This window comes from Arachis hypogaea, chromosome 19 (genome assembly GCF_003086295.3).
Source record: "Arachis hypogaea cultivar Tifrunner chromosome 19, arahy.Tifrunner.gnm2.J5K5, whole genome shotgun sequence".
NCBI lineage: Eukaryota > Viridiplantae > Streptophyta > Magnoliopsida > Fabales > Fabaceae > Arachis > Arachis hypogaea.
This window is the reverse complement of record NC_092054.1, coordinates 55,591,546-55,602,146: the sequence shown is the minus strand read 5'-3', so window position 1 is coordinate 55,602,146 and position 10,601 is coordinate 55,591,546.

The following is a 10,601-nucleotide window of genomic DNA, read 5'->3' as shown; positions in this document are numbered from 1 at the left end:
GACCTTTCACTTATGTATTTTCAACGGTAGAGTTTCTACACTCCATAGATTAAGGTGTGGAGCTCTGCTGTTCCTCAAAGATTAATGCAAAGTACTACTGTTTTCTATTGAATTCATCTTATTTCGCTTCTAAGATATTCATTCGCTCTTCAACCTGAATGTGATGAACGTGACAATCATCATCATTCCCTATGAACGCGTGCCTGACAACCACTCCCGTTCTACCTTCGACTGAATGAGTATCTCTTAGATCTCCTAATCAGAATCTTCGTGGTGTAAGCTAGAATGATGGCGGCATTCAAGAGAATCCGGAAGTTCTAAACCTTGTCTGTGGTATTTGATGACATGTCACCATGTCATGTTTTTCTATGCTTTTTCATTTGTTTTCAATAGGTTTTATGCACTTTCTTGAGCCATAAGCAAGCCAATTGGGTAGATTTTCATGTTTCCTTTGATTTAATCAACCATGTATGAATTCATGCTATTTCATGAGATTTTATGCTATAATTGTCACATATTATGAAAGAATGAATATCTCATGATTTTGAGCATAGCTTTGATGTGTTTGGTTGATTAATGATAGGTGAAGAAAGCTTGGAGAAAGGTTGAAGCAAGAAGGAATGGCTAGGAGTAAAGAGAGGACAATGGAATAAGTGAAAATGAACCAGGAAGCAAAAAGTTGGACCAAAAGTTAGCCTCAAACTTTTGCACAAACTTTTGGGTGAAAAGTTAGCCCCAACGTTAGCCCCTAACTTTTGGGCTAACGTTGGCACATGTAAGTTACTCCCTGGGCACCAAAAGTTTGCGCCAACGTTAGCCTCTAACTTTTTGGCTAACGTTGGCGCCACAAGGCATGCAAGGGGTATACTTCCAACAAGAATAACTTGAGCTACAGAGCTCCAAATGAGGTGATTCAAAAAGCAATGGAAAGTAGGAATCAAGAGCTTTCCAGGCATATATGCCAATGCATGGTGGACACTAAAATTGAGGGAGAAAACTGCCCCGCAATGAGCATAAATGAACATGGTGGCAACCGGCAGTGAGGCCAACTGACCTCTGCACCTTCGACGAAGTGTAACTCGAGATGTAGAGCTTCAAATGATGTGCTCCCAACGACATTGGAAAGTAGACATCCAGGGCTTTCCAACAATGTATAATAGTATGGGGTAGACAATATGTTTGAGCCTCCAGAACTAGCATTTTCAACCACATTTGAGGTAAACTTTACCTCAAACGCTGCACACCAAAGCCAGCAACCATGCCCTCTTCAAATGATCATAACTTGAGTTGTAGATGTCCAATTGAAGTGATTCCAAGTGGGTTAGAAAGCTGACATTTAGAGCTTTCCAACCATATATGATAGTCTATATTGGGCATAAAATTGGCAACATGACAAGAGGACATATTTGGCGCCATAAATGTGCATAAGGGAGGCCAACGTTGGAGCAAAAGTTAGACCCCTAACTTTTGCACCAACGTGGGTATCAGCAAAACATGGGGGCTGATATGAAAAGTTGGACCAAAAGTTTGCCTCAAACTTTTGGTCAAACTTTTACTCAAGCTTTTGCAAATTCAAACCCGGTTCACTTCGGTTCCTCCTCAAACTCCAAGAGCAATCAACCAAGGCCTCTATCAACCCAATTCCATCAAGAGCAAGGGCCCATGATCATCACTCAAAGGCACAAGAAATAGATAAAATAGGAATTTTATTTAATTGTAATTTGTTTTTAATTTTATTTTCATTTCCATTTTGTAAAGCCTATATAAGGCATCATTTTCATATTTGTGGGGAGGCTGGCTCCATTAGGGAGCACGAGGATTCGAGAGCTCTCTTTAATTTTCTTTTCTTTGTTTTGGAGTCTTGGGTGGAGAATTGAAGGTGTTCTGTTTTATTCTCCCTCTGAGATTTCTCTCTGCTTTCTTTACTGCTTAATTGAATCGAAATTTCTGTTAATTGCTCTTCATCTACTTTCTCTGCAATTTACATTTCCTTTGCAATTGTTCTTGTTGGATCTAGGAAGGCATTGAGATCTAGACTTGGTTATCTAGTCTCTTGGGTCCTGAGATCTTAATTCCAATTTTACATTCTCTGTTTATTGCTTTTCATGTTTATTTACATTTCTGTTTTGGTTCCGAATCAATCAAATCCATCTTTTACTTCTCTGCTTGTTGCAATTTAACTTTTCCTTGTTTAATTTCTGCAAATCCAATTCCCAATTCCCTTTACATTTAATGCAATTTATATTTCTTGTCATTTAAGATTCTTGCAATTTTAATTTCTTGCTCTTTAAGTTACTTGCCAATTTACATTCTGCAACTTTAAATTCATTGTCATTTACTTTCTGTTGGCTACAATTTCACACAATTCACTAAATGTCAGCTTGACTAAACTAATCACCCACTAAAATTGCTTGATCCATCAATCCCTGTGGGATCGACCTCACTCCCGTGAGTTATTATTACTTGATGCGACCCGGTGCACTTGCCGGTTAGATTTGTGTGTTTTGGGAGAAATTCATTTTTCCACCAAAATACTCATCAAGTTTTTGGCGCCGTTGCCGGGGATTGATTAGATCAACAATGATTAAGTGGGTGAGAAGTCTAGATTAAGCATTTTCTTTGTTTTTGTTCTCTGCTCTAAGTTGAAACCAAGGTGTTTGAGTTATTGCCTCACTAAGAAATTCATCTCTGAGATATGAATTTCAATTCTCCTTGGTGTTGTGTTTTACAAAATTCAAATGGAGTTCAACTCATCTTATGATCAAACAAATTTTATGGGATATTACCCATCATCACCAATCTCTAATGGTGGCTGGGAATATCACCAAGAGAATACACATTCTGAGCACTCCAATTCATGGAGATTTGCTTCAGAACCACAAGATGAGAAAGAAAATCATATGGGATATTTCCCTCCACCACAAAATGATGCAAGTCATGATTCTAATGGTGGCTGGAAAGGGAATTCTAGTGCTCCATATGATAATCATCCAAAGATATCATCACTTGACCATACTTCAACCGAAAGCCCCTTTCAAAACTCACCACCCACACAAACTTCCATGAACCACTCAAGGCTTTTAGAGCTTGAGTCCAAGATCGAAAAATGTGTGGAAGAAGCACAAATAGCCTGAAAAAGGGCAGAAGCCCTCTACAATAAGATGAATGAAGAATTGGAGCAAGCAGAGAAAGAAATCATCTTCAAGAGGATGAATAGGCCCTTAGAGCAAACAAGGGAAAACTTAAAACCATCAAACAGTGAGGATGAAGACAAATTTGTGGGTGAGAAAGTGGAAAAGCAAGATAAGGAGGCCACTGCATCAAGTGAAATTTCAATAAAGAATGAGGTGGTTGAACCTGAAACTGCACTTGAGATGACAAGAGAACATGAAGACTCACAACTTTCACAAATCCCCCTGGACCAAAACGCCTCAACACTTGAATCCATGATTGAAAGGTATGACGAGGAGATGAAGAAATGTTGGGAAGATCAACAAACCTCCCCCATGATAGAGCTATTAAAACAAATGTTGGGTGTAAAAGAGGAAGTGGAGGAGCAAGAAAGTGAAGAAGTCATTCCAAACTCAAGTGAGGCAGAGAAGTACATAAAGGAGGAGTTCATGGAACCACAAAAACAAAAGGCTCTGGATGAATACAAAACTTCAATAATCACACAGCAACCAAGACTTGGATTCAAAGAAGTGAAGGCAACTAACAAAAGTACCAATCCTGTCCCTAATCCAGTAAGCAAGATCAATCAAGCCATTTGCAAAAGGAAGCTTGCTGAGGAAAAGCCAAGGCAAGGGATAGTAGCTGAAACTTCTCCTCCTTTGAAGTCATTTCTCTTAACAAATTGGAAGAAGAGGAAGAAAGTAAAGAACAGGTAGACAGTAGGTACATTTCTTCTTCTTGCTTTGTTCAAATTCAATAAACTGGCATATGGTTACATTCTAAGTTTGGTGTTGCCTTGCAACAAATTGTTTTCAATCCCGTTTGGATGATTGCATCAATTTTACATGAAGTGTCATGCTAAGATTCTAAGTTTGGTGTGCCACTTAATTTTCTATGCAATGAATCCAGCAACATCACTTGTCTGCATAATCATATTGCCTTTTACAGTGTTATTTTTTCTTCTTAGTTGGATAATTTTTGTTTTCTCTTTGTTTCATTTATTTACTTGTTTTTAATGCTTTCCTTCATTAACTGTTTTTGTTAATACATCACCAAGACATCCTTATTCATAACAGACTCATCATTTGGTGATTGTATTTAACATATTTTGCTTGGTTTTAATTCAAATAAATGGATATAGGATTGCATTCTAAGTTTGGTGTTGCTATGCAACACAATTTGCTTCAAATCTTTACTGGATACTTGCATTGATTCCAAGTGAAAGTTTCACACTAAGTTTGGTGTGCCACTTATTCTTTATGCAAAGTATTATGCTCACCTTCTTAAGCTTGCAATCACAATGTCTCTGTCTCTTATGTCTTAATTATTATCTTTAATTTTGCTTGCTTAAAACACATGTGCTACTAATATTTCATTGTGTAAAGACATTCATGATCCATCTTAGCCCCATAGCCATTGTTCTAATTGTTGCTTGAGGATGAGCAAGCATTCTGAGTTTGGTATGGGAAGGAGGAGAATGGGAGGAAAATGACAACAATAGAGAAGATGAACTACAAGGTTGTAAAGTTCTTTTTCCTCTCATTTGTTTCAAGCACTATAAACTGCATGATTGTCTTTACCTTCTCTGTATGCATGTGTGTATGAAAAGGCATAGTTGATTTCTAAATTGCAACATGGTGCTATGTCATTATGATTACCAACTTGAGTTTTGTGAATTCAAAAGCAACAAGGTATCATGATCATAAACAAACAAGGCATTAAAGAAGATTTTAGCATGTGCATAGAAGTATTGGGAAGCTAGTATGTTTGATTGTTGCTTAATTGCATTAGATTTTATTTAATTGAAGTTTTCATCTAGCACGTTTTGTGAAATCTTTTAAAATCATGAAAACCTTGAAAGCAAATGCAAAATAAAGCAAGAAAAGAAAAAGGGAAAAAATGAGAAAGCTGAAGGCTCTGAGTACCAATGGCAATCTATTTGTTAAGTACTTGTGGTGTTTATGTATCAAGCCAAATGCTTGAAAACAAAACACTTAGAAATCAAGGTTAGGCTCAAAGTGCAAAAGCACTCCCTCAAAGCTCAAGGCTCTGAGCATCAATGATTAGAGAGTCAAGAAAAGAAAAGAAAAAAATGAGCTTAATGAAGTCCTCTAGTCAAATGCTTGTGGTGCTTATGTATCAAGTGGTAATACTTGAAAACAAAGCATTTAGAAGTCGTAGCTTTGTTATCAACTCATGGGGCAAAGCACCCAAAAGGAGAAGCTAATAAGAAAATCAAAAGCTTGTTTCAAGGAAGAAATATAAGAAAAAGATTTCATAAATTGAGCTAGATGGAAGCATCAATCATTTACATTCCTTTTGTGATTGTAGCATGCTTAGAAAACTAGCTTACCATGAACATTGAGTTGCTATTCTTCTTGCCTTGGATTGTCAATCTTTATTGCATGATTCTTTTCTTGCTTGGGGACAAGCAAGGTTTAAGTTTGGTGTTGTGATGACATGTCACCATGTCATGTTTTTCTATGCTTTTTCATTTGTTTTCAATAGGTTTTATGCACTTTCTTGAGCCATAAGCAAGCCAATTGGGTAGATTTTCATGTTTCCTTTGATTTAATCAACCATGTATGAATTCATGCTATTTCATGAGATTTTATGCTATAATTGTCACATATTATGAAAGAATGAATATCTCATGATTTTGAGCATAGCTTTGATGTGTTTGGTTGATTAATGATAGGTGAAGAAAGCTTGGAGAAAGGTTGAAGCAAGAAGGAATGGCTAGGAGTAAAGAGAGGACAATGGAATAAGTGAAAATGAACCAGGAAGCAAAAATTTGGACCAAAAGTTAGCCTCAAACTTTTGCACAAACTTTTGGGTGAAAAGTTAGCCCCAACGTTAGCCCCTAACTTTTGGGCTAACGTTGGCACATGAAAGTTACTCCCTGGGCACCAAAGGTTTGCGCCAACGTTAGCCTCTAACTTTTGAGCTAACGTTGGCACATGAAAAACACAAAGGGAGAGCAAAAGTTTGCGCCAACGTTAGCCTCTAACTTTTTGGCTAACGTTGGCGCCACAAGGCATGCAAGGGGTATACTTCCAACAAGAATAACTTGAGCTACAGAGCCCCAAATGAGGTGATTAAAAAAGCAATGGAAAGTAGGAATCAAGAGCTTTCCAGGCATATATGGCACTGCATGGTGGACACTAAAATTGAGGGAGAAAACTGCCTCGCAATGAGCATAAATGAACATGGTGGCAACCGGCAGTGAGGCCAACTGACCTCTGCACCTTCGACGAAGTGTAACTCGAGCTGTAGAGCTCCAAATGATGTGCTCCCAACGGCATTGGAAAGTAGACATCCAGGGCTTTCCAACAATGTATAATAATATGGGGTGGACAATATGTTTGAGCCTCCAGAACTGGCATTTTCGACCACGTTTGAGGCAAACTTTACCTCAAACGCTGCACACCAAAGCCAGCAACCATGCCCTCTTCAAATGATCATAACTTGAGTTGTAGATGTCCAATTGAAGTGATTCCAAGTGGGTTAGAAAGCTGACATTTAGAGCTTTCCAACCATATATGATAGTCTATATTGGGCATAAAATTGGCAACATGACAAGAGGACAAAGTTGGCGCCATAAATGTGCATAAGGGAGGCCAACGTTGGAGCAATAGTTAGACCCCTAACTTTTGCACCAACGTGGGTATCAGCAAAACATGGGAGCTGATATGAAAAGTTGGACCAAAAGTTTGCCTCAAACTTTTGGTCAAACTTTTACTCAAGCTTTTGCAAATTCAAACCCGGTTCACTTCGGTTCCTCCTCAAACTCCAAGAGCAATCAACCAAGGCCTCTATCAACCCAATTCCATCAAGAGCAAGGGCCCATGATCATCACTCAAAGGCACAAGAAATAGATAAAATAGGAATTTCATTTAATTGTAATTTGTTTTTAATTTTATTTTCATTTCCATTTTGTAAAGCCTATATAAGGCATCATTTTCATATTTGTGGGGAGGCTGGCTCCATTAGGGAGCACGAGGATTCGAGAGCTCTCTTTAATTTTCTTTTCTTTGTTTTGGAGTCTTGGGTGGAGAATTGAAGGTGTTCTGTTTCATTCTCCCTCTGAGATTTCTCTCTGCTTTCTTTACTGCTTAATTGAATCGAAATTTCTGTTAATTGCTCTTCATCTACTTTCTCTGCAATTTACATTTCCTTTGCAATTGTTCTTGTTGGATCTAGGAAGGCATTGAGATCTAGACTTGGTTATCTAGTCTCTTGGGTCCTGAGATCTTAATTCCAATTTTACATTCTCTGTTTATTGCTTTTCATGTTTATTTACATTTCTGTTTTGGTTCCGAATCAATCAAATCCATCTTTTACTTCTCTGCTTGTTGCAATTTAACTTTTCCTTGTTTAATTTCTGCAAATCCAATTCCCAATTCCCTTTACATTTAATGCAATTTATATTTCTTGTCATTTAAGATTCTTGCAATTTTAATTTCTTGCTCTTTAAGTTACTTGCCAATTTACATTCTGCAACTTTAAATTCATTGTCATTTACTTTCTGTTGGCTACAATTTCACACAATTCACTAAATGTCAGCTTGACTAAACTAATCACCCACTAAAATTGCTTGATCCATCAATCCCTGTGGGATCGACCTCACTCCCGTGAGTTATTATTACTTGATGCGACCCGGTGCACTTGCCGGTTAGATTTGTGTGTTTTGGGAGAAATTCATTTTTCCACCAAAATACTCATCAGTATTCCGAGTAGGATTCAATGATTGAATGACTGTGACGAGCTTCAAACTCGCGATTGCTGGGCGTAGTGACAGACGCAAAAGGATAGTAAATCCTATTCCATCATGATCGAGAACCGACAGATGAATAGCCGTGCCGTGACAGGGTGCGTTGACCATTTTCACTGAGAGGATAAGATGAAACCATTGACAAGGGTGATGCCTCCAGACGATTAGCCGTGCCGTGACAGGGCATTTGGATCATTTTCCCGAGAGAAGACCGAAAGTAGCCATTGACAATGGTGATGTATCACATAAAGCCAGCCATGGAAAGGAGTAAGACTGATTGGATGAAGATAGAAGAAAAGCAGAGGTTCAGAAGAACGAAAAGTATCTCCATTCGCTTATCTGAAATTCCTGCCAATGATTTACATAAGTACTTCTATCCCTATTCTATTATTTATTTTCGAAAACCCATTACTATTTTATATCCATCTGACTGAGATTTACAAGGTGACCATAGCTTGCTTCATACCAACAATCTCCATGGGATTCGACCCTTACTCACGTAAGGTATTACTTGGACGACCCAGTGCACTTGCTGGTTAGTTGTGCGAAGTTGTGAACCATGGTATTGGCATCATGTTTTTGGCGCCATTACCAGGGAAAGAAAGAGAGTTGAATTTTACATAATTAAAGTGTAATCACAATTTCTGCGCACCAAGTTTTTGGCGCCGTTGCCGGGGATTGTTTGAGTTTTCGGCAAGCTTTTGGTCCGGTAACATCAGTGCCAAGTTTGATCCGGCAACAGCACCAAGTTTTTGGCGCCGTTGCCGGGGATTGTTCGAGTTTGGACAACTGACGGTTCATCTTGTTGCTCAGATTGGGTAACTTTCTTTTCGTTTTCTTTTCAAAAATTTTTCAAAAATTTTTCAAAAAAATCTTTCAAAAAATTTTCCTTTGTTTTCGAAAAAAAAAATGTTTTCAAAAATATATTTTTCTTCAAAATTTTTAAGAATGAATTCTAGTGTTTCATATAACATGTTTTAGCTTGGCTGGCTATTAAGCCATGTCTGATTCCCAGGATTTTGATTGAGGACTATGAATTCATTACTTCCTTTTTCCCAAATATTTTCGAAAAAATTAAAAGAAAATACAAAAAAAATTAGAAAATCTTAAAAATCAAAAATATTTTTTGTGTTTCTTGTTTGAGTCTTGAGTCATGTTATAAGTTTGGTGTCAATTGCATGTGCATCTTGCATTTTTTTCGAAATTTCATCCATTCATAGTGTTCTTCATGATCTTCAAGTTGTTCTTGGTAAGTCTTCTTGTTTGATCTTTGCATTTGCATGTTTTGTGTCTTTTCTTGTTTTTCATATGCATTCTTGAATTCTTAGTGTCTAAGCATTAAAGAATTCTAAGTTTGGTGTCTTGCATGTTTTCTTTGCATTAAAAATTTTTCAAAAATATATTCTTGATGTTCATCATGATCTTCATAGTGTTCTTGGTGTTCATCTTGACATTCATAGAATTCTTACATGCATTCATTGTTTTGATCTAAAATTCTCATGCATTGCATCATTTTCATGTTTCTCTCTCTCATAAAAAAAATTTCAAAAATCAAAAAAATATCTTTCCCTTTTTCTCTCTCATAAATTCGAGAATTAGATTTGACTTTTTCAAAAATTTTTAAAAAAAATCTAGTTGTTTTTATGAGTCAAATCAAATTTTCAATTTAAAAATCTCATCTTTTTCAAAATCTTTTTCAAAAATCAAATCTTTTTCAAACTTCTTAGTTATTTTCGAAAATTCCAAAAATATTTTTCAAAAACCTTTTTCTTAATTTTATATCAAATTTTCGAAAATAACAATAATAATTAATGTTTTGATTCAAAAATTTCAGGTTTGTTACTTGCTTGTTCAGAAAGATCCAAACTTTGAGTTCTAGAATCATATCTTGTGATTTCTTGTGAATCAAGTCATTAATTGTGATTTTAAAAATCAAATATTTTTCAAAAACTAATTTCTATCATATCTTTTCAAAAATATCTTCTTATCTTATCTTTTTCAAAAATTTGATTTCAAAATATCTTTTCTAACTTCCTAACCTCTCATCTTTTCAAAATTTGTTTCAACTAACTAACTAACTTTTTGTTTGCTTCTTACCTTTTTCAAAACTACCTAACTAACTCTCTCTCTCTAATTTTTGAAAATATCTTCCCTCTTTTTCAAAAATTTCTTTTTAATTAACTAATTATTTTTATTTTTGATTTCAAAATTTTTCGAAAATTACTAACCTTTTTCAAAAACTATTTTCGAAAATCACTAACCCTTTTTCAAAAATCTTTTTCGAAAATTCTCCCTCTCCCATCTTATTCTATTTATGTATTCATCTACTAACATCTCATCTCACATCTCTACCCTCCTCACAGTTGTGTTTCTTCCATTACATTACATTCTTTATCTCCATCTTTTCTTCCACTCACAAAGGGATCCCTATACTGTGGTATAAAGGAACTCTATTATTATTATTTTTTCTGTGCCCTCTTCTTTGTCATCTGAGCAGGAGCAAGGACAAGAATATTCTTGTTGAAGCAGATCCGGAACCTGAAAGGACTCTGAAGAGAAAATTAAGAGAAGCTAAATTACAACAATCCAAAGAGAACCCTTCAGAAATTTTCGAACAAGAAGAGGAGATGGCAGCCAAAAATAATAATAATGCAAG